Below are 14,542 nucleotides of genomic sequence, written 5' to 3' on the forward strand. Positions count from 1 at the left end.
TATGATTTCGTCATGATGATGTCATCATGAACCCATTGTAATGAAGTCACCACGAACCCATCATGATGTCATCATGATGATGTCATCATGAACCCATTATGATGTCATTATGAACCCTTTATGATGATGTCATCGCGAACCCTTCATGATGTCGTCATGATAATGTCATCATAAACCCATTATGATGATGAAGTCATCATGAACCCATTATGATGTCATCATGATGATGTCATCATGAACCCATTGTGATGATGTCATCATGAACCCATTATGATATTGCCATGATGATGTCAGGGAAACATGATGAAACAGGGAAACAGTGTATTTGCTTCATGTAATGTACCATTAAGCTTGCTGCTTGTACTGCTCTAATTACACATGAAACCAAGAAAACACTTAGAGAACAAGGTCATTGAACCAACTACCCCTCGCATGCTAAGCGAGCACACCACCATTTGAACTAAATCCCCTTTGTATTCTACAGTTATTCGTGAAGTTGAAAAATCTGTGGGAAAGCATAGGGTCTATATAGTTTGTTTCCCTCCAATTTATTGCCAGCGTTAAGCACAACATTATTGAAAATTTATAAAGTATAAATAAAGTAACTGGAGAATGCGGGCATCGATCCCGCTACCTCTCGCGTGCAAAGCGAGCGCGCTACCATTTGAGCTAATTCCCCTACATAGAGTGGCATGTTTTAGGTGAAACAGGGAAACAGTGTATTTGCTGCATGTAATGTACTGATGGGCTTGCTGCATGTACTGTTCTAATTACACATCATTGTGATGATGTCATTATGAACCTATTATGATGTCATCATGAACCCATTATGATGTCATCATGAACCCATTATGATGATGAAGTCATCACGAACCCATTATGATGTCATCATGATGATATCATCATGAACCTATTGTGATGATGTCATCATGAACCCATTATGATGTCATCACGATGATGTCATCACGAACACATTATGATGTCATCATGATGATGTCATCATGAACCCATTATGATGTCATCATGATGATGTCATCATGAACCCATTATGATGTCATCATGAACCCTTTATGATGATGAAGTCATCACGAACCCATTATGATGTCATCATGATGATGTCATCATGAACCTATTGTGATGATGTCATCATGAACCCACTATGATATCATCACGATGATGTCATCACGAACACATTATGATGTCATGATGATGTCATCACGGACCCATTATGACGTCATCATGATGATGTCATCACGAACCCATTATGATGTCATCATGATGATGTCATCACGAACCCATTATGATGTCATCATGATGATGTCATCACGAACCCATTATGATGCTGTAATCATGATCCCACTATGATTTCGTCATGATGATGTCATCATGAACCCATTGTAATGAAGTCACCACGAACCCATTATGATGTCATCATGATGATGTCATCATGAACCCATTATGATGTCATCATGAACCCTTTATGATGATGTCATCACGAACCCTTCATGATGTCGTCATGATAATGTCATCATAAACCCATTATGATGATGAAGTCATCATGAACCCATTATGATGTCATCATGATGATGTCATCATGAACCCATTGTGATGATGTCATCATGAACCCATTATGATCTTGCCATGATGATGTCAGGGAAACATGATGAAACAGGGAAACAGTGTATTTGCTTCATGTAATGTACCATTAAGCTTGCTGCTTGTACTGCTCTAATTACACATGAAACCAAGAAAACACTTAGAGAACACGGTCATTGAACCAACTACCCCTCGCATGCTAAGCGAGCACACCACCATTTGAACTAAATCCCCTTTGTATTCTACAGTTATTCGTGAAGTTGAAAAATCTGTGGGAAAGCATAGGGTCTATACAGTTTGTTTTCCTCCAATTTATAGCCAGCGTTCAGCACAACATTATTGAAAATTTATAAAGTATAAATAAAGTAACTGGAGAATGCGGGCATCGATCCCGCTACCTCTCGCATGCGGAGCGAGCGCTCTACCATTTGAGCTAATTCCCCTACATAGAGTGGCATGTTTTAGGTGAAACAGGGAAACAGTGTATTTGCTGCATGTAATGTACTGATGGGCTTGCTGCATGTACTGTTCTAATTACACATGAAACCAAGAAAACACTTGAAAAGCACATGAAAAGTCTGTGGGAAATCATAAGGTCTATATAGTTTGTTTCCCTCCAATTTATTGCCATCATAAGGTCTATATAGTTTGTTTCCCTCCAATTTATTGCCAGCGTTAAGCACAACATTATTGAAAATTTATAAAGTATAAATAAAGTAACTGGAGAATGCGGGCATCGATCCCGCTACCTCACGCATGCTAAGCAAGCGCTCTACCATTTGAGCTAATTCCCCTACATAGAGTGGCATGTTTTAGGTGAAACAGGGAAACAGTGTATTTGCTGCATGTAATGTACTGATGGGCTTGCTGCATGTACTGTTCTAATTACACATGAAACCAAGAAAACACTTGAAAAGCACATGAAAAATCTGTGGGAAATCATAAGGTCTATATAGTTTGTTTCCCTCCAATTTATTGCCAGCATACGGTCTATATAGTTTGTTTCCCTCCAATTTATTGCCAGCGTTAAGCACAACATTATTGAAAATTTATAAAGTATAAATAAAGTAACTGGAGAATGCGGGCATCGATCCCGCTACCTCTCGCATGCTAAGCGAGCGCTCTACCATTTGAGCTAATTCCCCTACACTGAGTCCATTGTTTTAGGTGAAACAGGGAAACAGTGTATTTGCTGCATGCAATGTACTGATGGGCTTACTGCATGTACTGCCCAAATTACACATGAAACCAAGAAAACACTTGAAAAGCACATGTAAAATCTGTGGGAAAGCATAAGGTCTATATAGTTTGTTTCCCTCCAATTTATTGCCAGCGTGTCATCATGAACCCATTATAGTGATGAAGACATCACGAACCCATTATGATGTCATCATGATGTCATCATGAACCCATTATGATGATGTCATCATGAACCCATTATGATGTTGTCATGATGATGTTATCCTGAACCCATTATGATGTCATCATGAACCCATTGTGATGATGTCATCATGAACCTATTATGATGTCATCATGAACCCATTATGATGTCATCATGAACCCATTATGATGATGAAGTCATCACGAACCCATTATGATGTCATCATGATGATGTCATCATGAACCTATTGTGATGATGTCATCATGAACCCATTATGACGTCATCACGATGATGTCATCACGAACACATTATGATGTCATCATGATGATGTCATCATGAACCCATTATGATGTCATCATGATGATGTCATCATGAACCGATTATGATGTCATCATGAACCCTTTATGATGATGACGTCATCACGAACCCATTATGATGTCATCATGATGATGTCATCATGAACCTATTGTGATGATGTCATCTTGAACCCACTATGATATCATCACGATGATGTCATCACGAACACATTATGATGTCATGATGATGTCATCACGGACCCATTATGATGTCATCATGATGATGTCATCACGAACCCATTATGATGTCATCATGATGATGTCATCACGAACCCATTATGATGTCATCATGATGATGTCATCACGAACCCATTATGATGCTGTAATCATGATCCCACTATGATTTCGTCATGATGATGTCATCATGAACCCATTGTAATGAAGTCACCACGAACCCATTATGATGTCATCATGATGATGTCATCATGAACCCATTATGATGTCATCATGAACCCTTTATGATGATGTCATCACGAACCCTTCATGATGTCGTCATGATAATGTCATCATAAACCCATTATGATGATGAAGTCATCATGAACCCATTATGATGTCATCATGATGATGTCATCATGAACCCATTGTGATGATGTCATCATGAACCCATTATGATATTGCCATGATGATGTCAGGGAAACATGATGAAACAGGGAAACAGTGTATTTGCTTCATGTAATGTACCATTAAGCTTGCTGCTTGTACTGCTCTAATTACACATGAAACCAAGAAAACACTTAGAGAACACGGTCATTGAACCAACTACCCCTCGCATGCTAAGCGAGCACACCACCATTTGAACTAAATCCCCTTTGTATTCTACAGTTATTCGTGAAGTTGAAAAATCTGTGGGAAAGCATAGGGTCTATATAGTTTGTTTCCCTCCAATTTATTGCCAGCGTTAAGCACAACATTATTGAAAATTTATAAAGTATAAATAAAGTAACTGGAGAATGCGGGCATCGATCCCGCTAGCTCTCGCATGCAAAGCGAGCGCTCTACCATTTGAGCTAATTCCCCTACATAGAGTGGCATGTTTTAGGTGAAACAGGGAAACAGTGTATTTGCTGCATGTAATGTACTGATGGGCTTGCTGCATGTACTGTTCTAATTACACATGAAACCAAGAAAACACTTGAAAAGCACATGAAAAGTCTGTGGGAAATCATAAGGTCTATATAGTTTGTTTCCCTCCAATTTATTGCCATCATAAGGTCTATATAGTTTGTTTCCCTCCAATTTATTGCCAGCGTTAAGCACAACATTATTGAAAATTTATAAAGTATAAATAAAGTAACTGGAGAATGCGGGCATCGATTCCGCTACCTCTCACATGCTAAGCGAGCGCTCTACCATTTGAGCTAATTCCCTTACACAGAATGGCATGTTTTAGGTGAAACAGGGAAACAGTGTATTTGCTGCATGTAATGTACTGATGGGCTTGCTGCATGTACTGTTCTAATTACACATGAAACCAAGAAAACACTTGAAAAGCACATGAAAAATCTGTGGGAAATCATAAGGTCTATATAGTTTGTTTCCCTCCAATTTATTGCCAGCATACGGTCTATATAGTTTGTTTCCCTCCAATTTATTGCCAGCGTTAAGCACATCATTATTGAAAATTTATAAAGTATAAATAAAGTAACTGGAGAATGCGGGCATCGATCCCGCTACCTCTCGCATGCTAAGCGAGCGCTCTACCATTTGAGCTAATTCCCCTACACTGAGTCCATTGTTTTAGGTGAAACAGGGAAACAGTGTATTTGCTGCATGCAATGTACTGATGGGCTTACTGCATGTACTGCTCAAATTACACATGAAACCAAGAAAACACTTGAAAAGCACATGTAAAATCTGTGGGAAAGCATAAGGTCTATATAGTTTGTTTCCCTCCAATTTATTGCCAGCGTGTCATCATGAACCCATTATGGTGATGAAGACATCACGAACCCATTATGATGTCATCATGATGTCATCATGAACCCATTATGATGATGTCATCATGAACCCATTATGATGTTGTCATGATGATGTTATCCTGAACCCATTATGATGTCATCATGAACCCATTGTGATGATGTCATCATGAACCTATTATGATGTCATCATGAACCCATTATGATGTCATCATGAACCCATTATGATGATGAAGTCATCACAAACCCATTATGATGTCATCATGATGATGTCATCATGAACCTATTGTGATGATGTCATCATGAACCCATTATGATGTCATCACGATGATGTCATCACGAACACATTATGATGTCATCATGATGATGTCATCATGAACCCATTATGATGTCATCATGATGATGTCATCATGAACCCATTATGATGTCAACATGAACCCTTTATGATGATGAAGTCATCACGAACCCATTATGATGTCATCATGATGATGTCATCATGAACCTATTGTGATGATGTCATCATGAACCCACTATGATATCATCACGATGATGTCATCACGAACACATTATGATGTCATGATGATGTCATCACGGACCCATTATGATGTCATCATGATGATGTCATCACGAACCCATTATGATGTCATCATGATGATGTCATCACGAACCCATTATGATGCTGTAATCATGATCCCACTATGATTTCGTCATGATGATGTCATCATGAACCCATTGTAATGAAGTCACCACGAACCCATTATGATGTCATCATGATGATGTCATCATGAACCCATTATGATGTCATCATGAACCCTTTATGATGATGTCATCACGAACCCTTCATGATGTCGTCATGATAATGTCATCATAAACCCATTATGATGATGAAGTCATCATGAACCCATTATGATGTCATCATGATGATGTCATCATGAACCAATTGTGATGATGTCATCATGAACCCATTATGATATTGCCATGATGATGTCAGGGAAACATGATGAAACAGGGAAACAGTGTATTTGCTTCATGTAATGTACCATTAAGCTTGCTGCTTGTACTGCTCTAATTACACATGAAACCAAGAAAACACTTAGAGAACACGGTCATTGAACCAACTACCCCTCGCATGCTAAGCGAGCACACCACCATTTGAACTAAATCCCCTTTGTATTCTACAGTTATTCGTGAAGTTGAAAAATCTGTGGGAAAGCATAGGGTCTATACAGTTTGTTTTCCTCCAATTTATAGCCAGCGTTCAGCACAACATTATTGAAAATTTATAAAGTATAAATAAAGTAACTGGAGAATGCGGGCATCGATCCCGCTACCTCTCGCATGCGAAGCGAGCGCTCTACCATTTGAGCTAATTCCCCTACATAGAGTGGCATGTTTTAGGTGAAACAGGGAAACAGTGTATTTGCTGCATGTAATGTACTGATGGGCTTGCTGCATGTACTGTTCTAATTACACATGAAACCAAGAAAACACTTGAAAAGCACATGAAAAGTCTGTGGGAAATCATAAGGTCTATATAGTTTGTTTCCCTCCAATTTATTGCCATCATAAGGTCTATATAGTTTGTTTCCCTCCAATTTATTGCCAGCGTTAAGCACAACATTATTGAAAATTTATAAAGTATAAATAAAGTAACTGGAGAATGCGGGCATCGATCCCGCTACCTCACGCATGCTAAGCGAGCGCTCTACCATTTGAGCTAATTCCCCTACATAAAGTGGCATGTTTTAGGTGAAACAGGGAAACAGTGTATTTGCTGCATGTAATGTACTGATGGGCTTGCTGCATGTACTGTTCTAATTACACATGAAACCAAGAAAACACTTGAAAAGCACATGAAAAATCTGTAGGAAATCATAAGGTCTATATAGTTTGTTTCCCTCCAATTTATTGCCAGCATACGGTCTATATAGTTTGTTTCCCTCCAATTTATTGCCAGCGTTAAGCACAACATTATTAAAAATTTATAAAGTATAAATAAAGTAACTGGAGAATGCGGGCATCGATCCCGCTACCTCTCGCATGCTAAGCGAGCGCTCTACCATTTGAGCTAATTCCCCTACACTGAGTTCATTGTTTTAGGTGAAACAGGGAAACAGTGTATTTGCTGCATGCAATGTACTGATGGGCTTACTGCATGTACAGCTCAAAGTACACATGAAACCAAGAAAACACTTGAAAAGCACATGTAAAATCTGTGGGAAAGCATAAGGTCTATATAGTTTGTTTCCCTCCAATTTATTGCCAGCGTGTCATCATGAACCCATTATGGTGATGAAGACATCACGAAACCATTATGATGTCATCATGATGTCATCATGAACCCATTATGATGATGTCATCATGAACCCATTATGATGTTGTCATGATGATGTTATCCTGAACCCATTATGATGTCATCATGAACCCATTGTGATGATGTCATCATGAACCTATTATGATGTCATCATGAACCCATTATGATGTCATCATGAACCCATTATGATGATGAAGTCATCACGAACCCATTATGATGTCATCATGATGATGTCATCATGAACCTATTGTGATGATGTCATCATGAACCCATTATGATGTCATCACGATGATGTCATCACGAACACACTATATTGTCATCATGATGATGTCATCATGAACCCATTATGATGTCATCATGATGATGTCATCATGAACCGATTATGATGTCATCATGAACCCTTTATGATGATGAAGTCATCACGAACCCATTATGATGTCATCATGATGATGTCATCATGAACCTATTGTGATGATGTCATCACGAACCCATTATGATGTTGTCATGATGATGTTATCCTGAACCCATTATGATGTCATCATGAACCCATTGTGATGATGTCATCATGAACCTATTATGATGTCATCATGAACCCATTATGATGTCATCATGAACCCATTATGATGATGAAGTCATCACGAACCCATTATGATGTCATCATGATGATGTCATCATGAACCTATTGTGATGATGTCATCATGAACCCATTATGATGTCATCACGATGATGTCATCACGAACACATTATGATGTCATCATGATGATGTCATCATGAACCCATTATGATGTCATCATGATGATGTCATCATGAACCGATTATGATGTCATCATGAACCCTTTATGATGATGAAGTCATCACGAACCCATTATGATGTCATCATGATGATGTCATCATGAACCTATTGTGATGATATCATCATGAACCCACTATGATATCATCACGATGATGTCATCACGAACACATTATGATGTCATGATGATGTCATCACGGACCCATTATGATGTCATCATGATGATGTCATCACGAACCCATTATGATGTCATCATGATGATGTCATCACGAACCCATTATGATGTCATCATGATGATGTCATCACGAACCCATTATGATGCTGTAATCATGATCCCACTATGATTTCGTCATGATGATGTCATCATGAACCCATTGTAATGAAGTCACCACGAACCGATTATGATGTCATCATGATGATGTCATCATGAACCCATTATGATGTCATCATGAACCCTTTATGATGATGTCATCACGAACCCTTCATGATGTCGTCATGATAATGTCATCATAAACCCATTATGATGATGAAGTCATCATGAACCCATTATGATGTCATCATGATGATGTCATCATGAACCCATTGTGATGATGTCATCATGAACCCATTATGATCTTGCCATGATGATGTCAGGGAAACATGATGAAACAGGGAAACAGTGTATTTGCTTCATGTAATGTACCATTAAGCTTGCTGCTTGTACTGCTCTAATTACACATGAAACCAAGAAAACACTTAGAGAACACGGTCATTGAACCAACTACCCCTCGCATGCTAAGCGAGCACACCACCATTTGAACTAAATCCCCTTTGTATTCTACAGTTATTCGTGAAGTTGAAAAATCTGTGGGAAAGCATAGGGTCTATATAGTTTGTTTCCCTCCAATTTATAGCCAGCGTTAAGCACAACATTATTGAAAATTTATAAAGTATAAATAAAGTAACTGGAGAATGCGGGCATCGATCCTGCTACCTCTCGCATGCAAAGCGAGCGCTCTACCATTTGAGCTAATTCCCCTACATAGAGTGGCATGTTTTAGGTGAAACAGGGAAACAGTGTATTTGCTGCATGTAATGTACTGATGGGCTTGCTGCATGTACTGTTCTAATTACACATGAAACCAAGAAAACACTTGAAAAGCACATGAAAAATCTGTGGGAAATCATAAGGTCTATATAGTTTGTTTCCCTCCAATTTATTGCCAGCATACGGTCTATATAGTTTGTTTCCCTCCAATTTATTGCCAGCGTTAAGCACAACATTATTGAAAATTTATAAAGTATAAATAAAGTAACTGGAGAATGCGGGCATCGATCCCGCTACCTCTCGCATGCTAAGCGAGCGCTCTACCATTTGAGCTAATTCCCCTACACTGAGTTCATTGTTTTAGGTGAAACAGGGAAACAGTGTATTTGCTGCATGCAATGTACTGATGGGCTTACTGCATGTACAGCTCAAAGTACACATGAAACCAAGAAAACACTTGAAAAGCACATGTAAAATCTGTGGGAAAGCATAAGGTCTATATAGTTTGTTTCCCTCCAATTTATTGCCAGCGTGTCATCATGAACCCATTATGGTGATGAAGACATCACGAAACCATTATGATGTCATCATGATGTCATCATGAACCCATTATGATGATGTCATCATGAACCCATTATGATGTTGTCATGATGATGTTATCCTGAACCCATTATGATGTCATCATGAACCCATTGTGATGATGTCATCATGAACCTATTATGATGTCATCATGAACCCATTATGATGTCATCATGAACCCATTATGATGATGAAGTCATCACGAACCCATTATGATGTCATCATGATGATGTCATCATGAACCTATTGTGATGATGTCATCATGAACCCATTATGATGTCATCACGATGATGTCATCACGAACACATTATGATGTCATCATGATGATGTCATCATGAACCCATTATGATGTCATCATGATGATGTCATCATGAACCCATTATGATGTCAACATGAACCCTTTATGATGATGAAGTCATCACGAACCCATTATGATGTCATCATGATGATGTCATCATGAACCTATTGTGATGATGTCATCATGAACCCACTATGATATCATCACGATGATGTCATCACGAACACATTATGATGTCATGATGATGTCATCATGGACCCATTATGATGTCATCATGATGATGTCATCACGAACCCATTATGATGTCATCATGATGATGTCATCACGAACCCATTATGATGCTGTAATCATGATCCCACTATGATTTCGTCATGATGATGTCATCATGAACCCATTGTAATGAAGTCACCACGAACCCATCATGATGTCATCATGATGATGTCATCATGAACCCATTATGATGTCATTATGAACCCTTTATGATGATGTCATCGCGAACCCTTCATGATGTCGTCATGATAATGTCATCATAAACCCATTATGATGATGAAGTCATCATGAACCCATTATGATGTCATCATGATGATGTCATCATGAACCCATTGTGATGATGTCATCATGAACCCATTATGATATTGCCATGATGATGTCAGGGAAACATGATGAAACAGGGAAACAGTGTATTTGCTTCATGTAATGTACCATTAAGCTTGCTGCTTGTACTGCTCTAATTACACATGAAACCAAGAAAACACTTAGAGAACAAGGTCATTGAACCAACTACCCCTCGCATGCTAAGCGAGCACACCACCATTTGAACTAAATCCCCTTTGTATTCTACAGTTATTCGTGAAGTTGAAAAATCTGTGGGAAAGCATAGGGTCTATATAGTTTGTTTCCCTCCAATTTATTGCCAGCGTTAAGCACAACATTATTGAAAATTTATAAAGTATAAATAAAGTAACTGGAGAATGCGGGCATCGATCCCGCTACCTGTCGCATGCAAAGCGAGCGCGCTACCATTTGAGCTAATTCCCCTACATAGAGTGGCATGTTTTAGGTGAAACAGGGAAACAGTGTATTTGCTGCATGTAATGTACTGATGGGCTTGCTGCATGTACTGTTCTAATTACACATCATTGTGATGATGTCATTATGAACCTATTATGATGTCATCATGAACCCATTATGATGTCATCATGAACCCATTATGATGATGAAGTCATCACGAACCCATTATGATGTCATCATGATGATATCATCATGAACCTATTGTGATGATGTCATCATGAACCCATTATGATGTCATCACGATGATGTCATCACGAACACATTATGATGTCATCATGATGATGTCATCATGAACCCATTATGATGTCATCATGATGATGTCATCATGAACTGATTATGATGTCATCATGAACCCTTTATGATGATGAAGTCATCACGAACCCATTATGATGTCATCATGATGATGTCATCATGAACCTATTGTGATGATGTCATCATGAACCCACTATGATATCATCACGATTATGTCATCACGAACACATTATGATGTCATGATGATGTCATCACGGACCCATTATGATGTCATCATGATGATGTCATCACGAACCCATTATGATGTCATCATGATGATGTCATCACGAACCCATTATGATGTCATCATGATGATGTCATCACGAACCCATTATGATGCTGTAATCTTGATCCCACTATGATTTCGTCATGATGATGTCATCATGAACCCATTGTAATGAAGTCACCACGAACCCATCATGATGTCATCATGATGATGTCATCATGAACCCATTATGATGTCATCATGAACCCTTTATGATGATGTCATCACGAACCCTTCATGATGTCGTCATGATAATGTCATCATAAACCCATTATGATGATGAAGTCATCATGAACCCATTATGATGTCATCATGATGATGTCATCATGAACCCATTGTGATGATGTCATCATGAACCCATTATGATCTTGCCATGATGATGTCAGGGAAACATGATGAAACAGGGAAACAGTGTATTTGCTTCATGTAATGTACCATTAAGCTTGCTGCTTGTACTGCTCTAATTACACATGAAACCAAGAAAACACTTAGAGAACACGGTCATTGAACCAACTACCCCTCGCATGCTAAGCGAGCACACCACCATTTGAACTAAATCCCCTTTGTATTTTACAGTTATTCGTGAAGTTGAAAAATCTGTGGGAAAGCATAGGGTCTATACAGTTTGTTTTCCTCCAATTTATAGCCAGCGTTCAGCACAACATTATTGAAAATTTATAAAGTATAAATAAAGTAACTGCAGAATGCGGGCATCGATCCCGCTACCTCTCGCATGCGAAGCGAGCGCTCTACCATTTGAGCTAATTCCCCTACATAGAGTGGCATGTTTTAGGTGAAACAGGGAAACAGTGTATTTGCTGCATGTAATGTACTGATGGGCTTGCTGCATGTACTGTTCTAATTACACATGAAACCAAGAAAACACTTGAAAAGCACATGAAAAGTCTGTGGGAAATCATAAGGTCTATATAGTTTGTTTCCCTCCAATTTATTGCCATCATAAGGTCTATATAGTTTGTTTCCCTCCAATTTATTGCCAGCGTTAAGCACAACATTATTGAAAATTTATAAAGTATAAATAAAGTAACTGGAGAATGCGGGCATCGATCCCGCTACCTCACGCATGCTAAGCGAGCGCTCTACCATTTGAGCTAATTCCCCTACATAGAGTGGCATGTTTTAGGTGAAACAGGGAAACAGTGTATTTGCTGCATGTAATGTACTGATGGGCTTGCTGCATGTACTGTTCTAATTACACATGAAACCAAGAAAACACTTGAAAAGCACATGAAAAATCTGTGGGAAATCATAAGGTCTATATAGTTTGTTTCCCTCCAATTTATTGCCAGCATACGGTCTATATAGTTTGTTTCCCTCCAATTTATTGCCAGCGTTAAGCACAACATTATTGAAAATTTATAAAGTATAAATAAAGTAACTGGAGAATGCGGGCATCGATCCCGCTACCTCTCGCATGCTAAGCGAGCGCTCTACCATTTGAGCTAATTCCCCTACACTGAGTTCATTGTTTTAGGTGAAACAGGGAAACAGTGTATTTGCTGCATGCAATGTACTGATGGGCTTACTGCATGTACAGCTCAAAGTACACATGAAACCAAGAAAACACTTGAAAAGCACATGTAAAATCTGTGGGAAAGCATAAGGTCTATATAGTTTGTTTCCCTCCAATTTATTGCCAGCGTGTCATCATGAACCCATTATGGTGATGAAGACATCACGAAACCATTATGATGTCATCATGATGTCATCATGAACCCATTATGATGATGTCATCATGAACCCATTATGATGTTGTCATGATGATGTTATCCTGAACCCATTATGATGTCATCATGAACCCATTGTGATGATGTCATCATGAACCTATTATGATGTCATCATGAACCCATTATGATGTCATCATGAACCCATTATGATGATGAAGTCATCACGAACCCATTATGATGTCATCATGATGATGTCATCATGAACCTATTGTGATGATGTCATCATGAACCCATTATGATGTCATCACGATGATGTCATCACGAACACATTATGATGTCATCATGATGATGTCATCATGAACCCATTATGATGTCATCATGATGATGTCATCATGAACCCATTATGATGTCATCATGAACCTATTGTGATGATGTCATCATGAACCCACTATGATATCATCACGATGATGTCATCACGAACACATTATGATGTCATGATGATGTCATCACGGACCCATTATGATGTCATCATGATTATGTCATCACGAACCCATTATGATGTCATCATGATGATGTCATCACGAACCCATTATGATGTCATCATGATGATGTCATCACGAACCCATTATGATGCTGTAATCATGATCCCACTATGATTTCGTCATGATGATGTCATCATGAACCCATTGTAATGAAGTCACCACGAACCCATCATGATGTCATCATGATGATGTCATCATGAACCCATTATGATGTCATTATGAACCCTTTATGATGATGTCATCGCGAACCCTTCATGATGTCGTCATGATAATGTCATCATAAACCCATTATGATGATGAAGTCATCATGAACCCATTATGATGTCATCATGATGATGTCATCATGAACCCATTGTGATGATGTCATCATGAACCCATTATGATATTGCCATGATGATGTCAGGGAAACATGATGAAACAGGGAAACA

The 14,542-nt window shown here is 38.5% G+C and overlaps 6 non-coding genes across 6 annotated transcripts; all 6 read right to left on the bottom strand.

Moving 5' to 3' along the window:
- Positions 1-2,668: 2,668 nt before the first annotated feature.
- Positions 2,669-2,741, bottom strand: TRNAA-AGC (transfer RNA alanine (anticodon AGC)). The gene has a single exon. It is a non-coding gene; the product is annotated as a tRNA-Ala (tRNA).
- Positions 2,742-4,979: 2,238 nt separating this feature from the next.
- Positions 4,980-5,052, bottom strand: TRNAA-AGC (transfer RNA alanine (anticodon AGC)). The gene has a single exon. It is a non-coding gene; the product is annotated as a tRNA-Ala (tRNA).
- Positions 5,053-6,552: 1,500 nt separating this feature from the next.
- Positions 6,553-6,625, bottom strand: TRNAA-CGC (transfer RNA alanine (anticodon CGC)). The gene has a single exon. It is a non-coding gene; the product is annotated as a tRNA-Ala (tRNA).
- Positions 6,626-7,254: 629 nt separating this feature from the next.
- On the bottom strand, positions 7,255-7,327 carry TRNAA-AGC (transfer RNA alanine (anticodon AGC)). Its single transcript has one exon. It is a non-coding gene; the product is annotated as a tRNA-Ala (tRNA).
- Positions 7,328-9,649: 2,322 nt separating this feature from the next.
- Positions 9,650-9,722, bottom strand: TRNAA-AGC (transfer RNA alanine (anticodon AGC)). The gene has a single exon. It is a non-coding gene; the product is annotated as a tRNA-Ala (tRNA).
- Positions 9,723-13,284: 3,562 nt separating this feature from the next.
- On the bottom strand, positions 13,285-13,357 carry TRNAA-AGC (transfer RNA alanine (anticodon AGC)). The gene has a single exon. It is a non-coding gene; the product is annotated as a tRNA-Ala (tRNA).
- Between the last annotated feature and the right edge of the window lie 1,185 nt (positions 13,358-14,542).

Source organism: Spea bombifrons, chromosome 5 (genome assembly GCF_027358695.1).
Source record: "Spea bombifrons isolate aSpeBom1 chromosome 5, aSpeBom1.2.pri, whole genome shotgun sequence".
NCBI lineage: Eukaryota > Metazoa > Chordata > Amphibia > Anura > Pelobatidae > Spea > Spea bombifrons.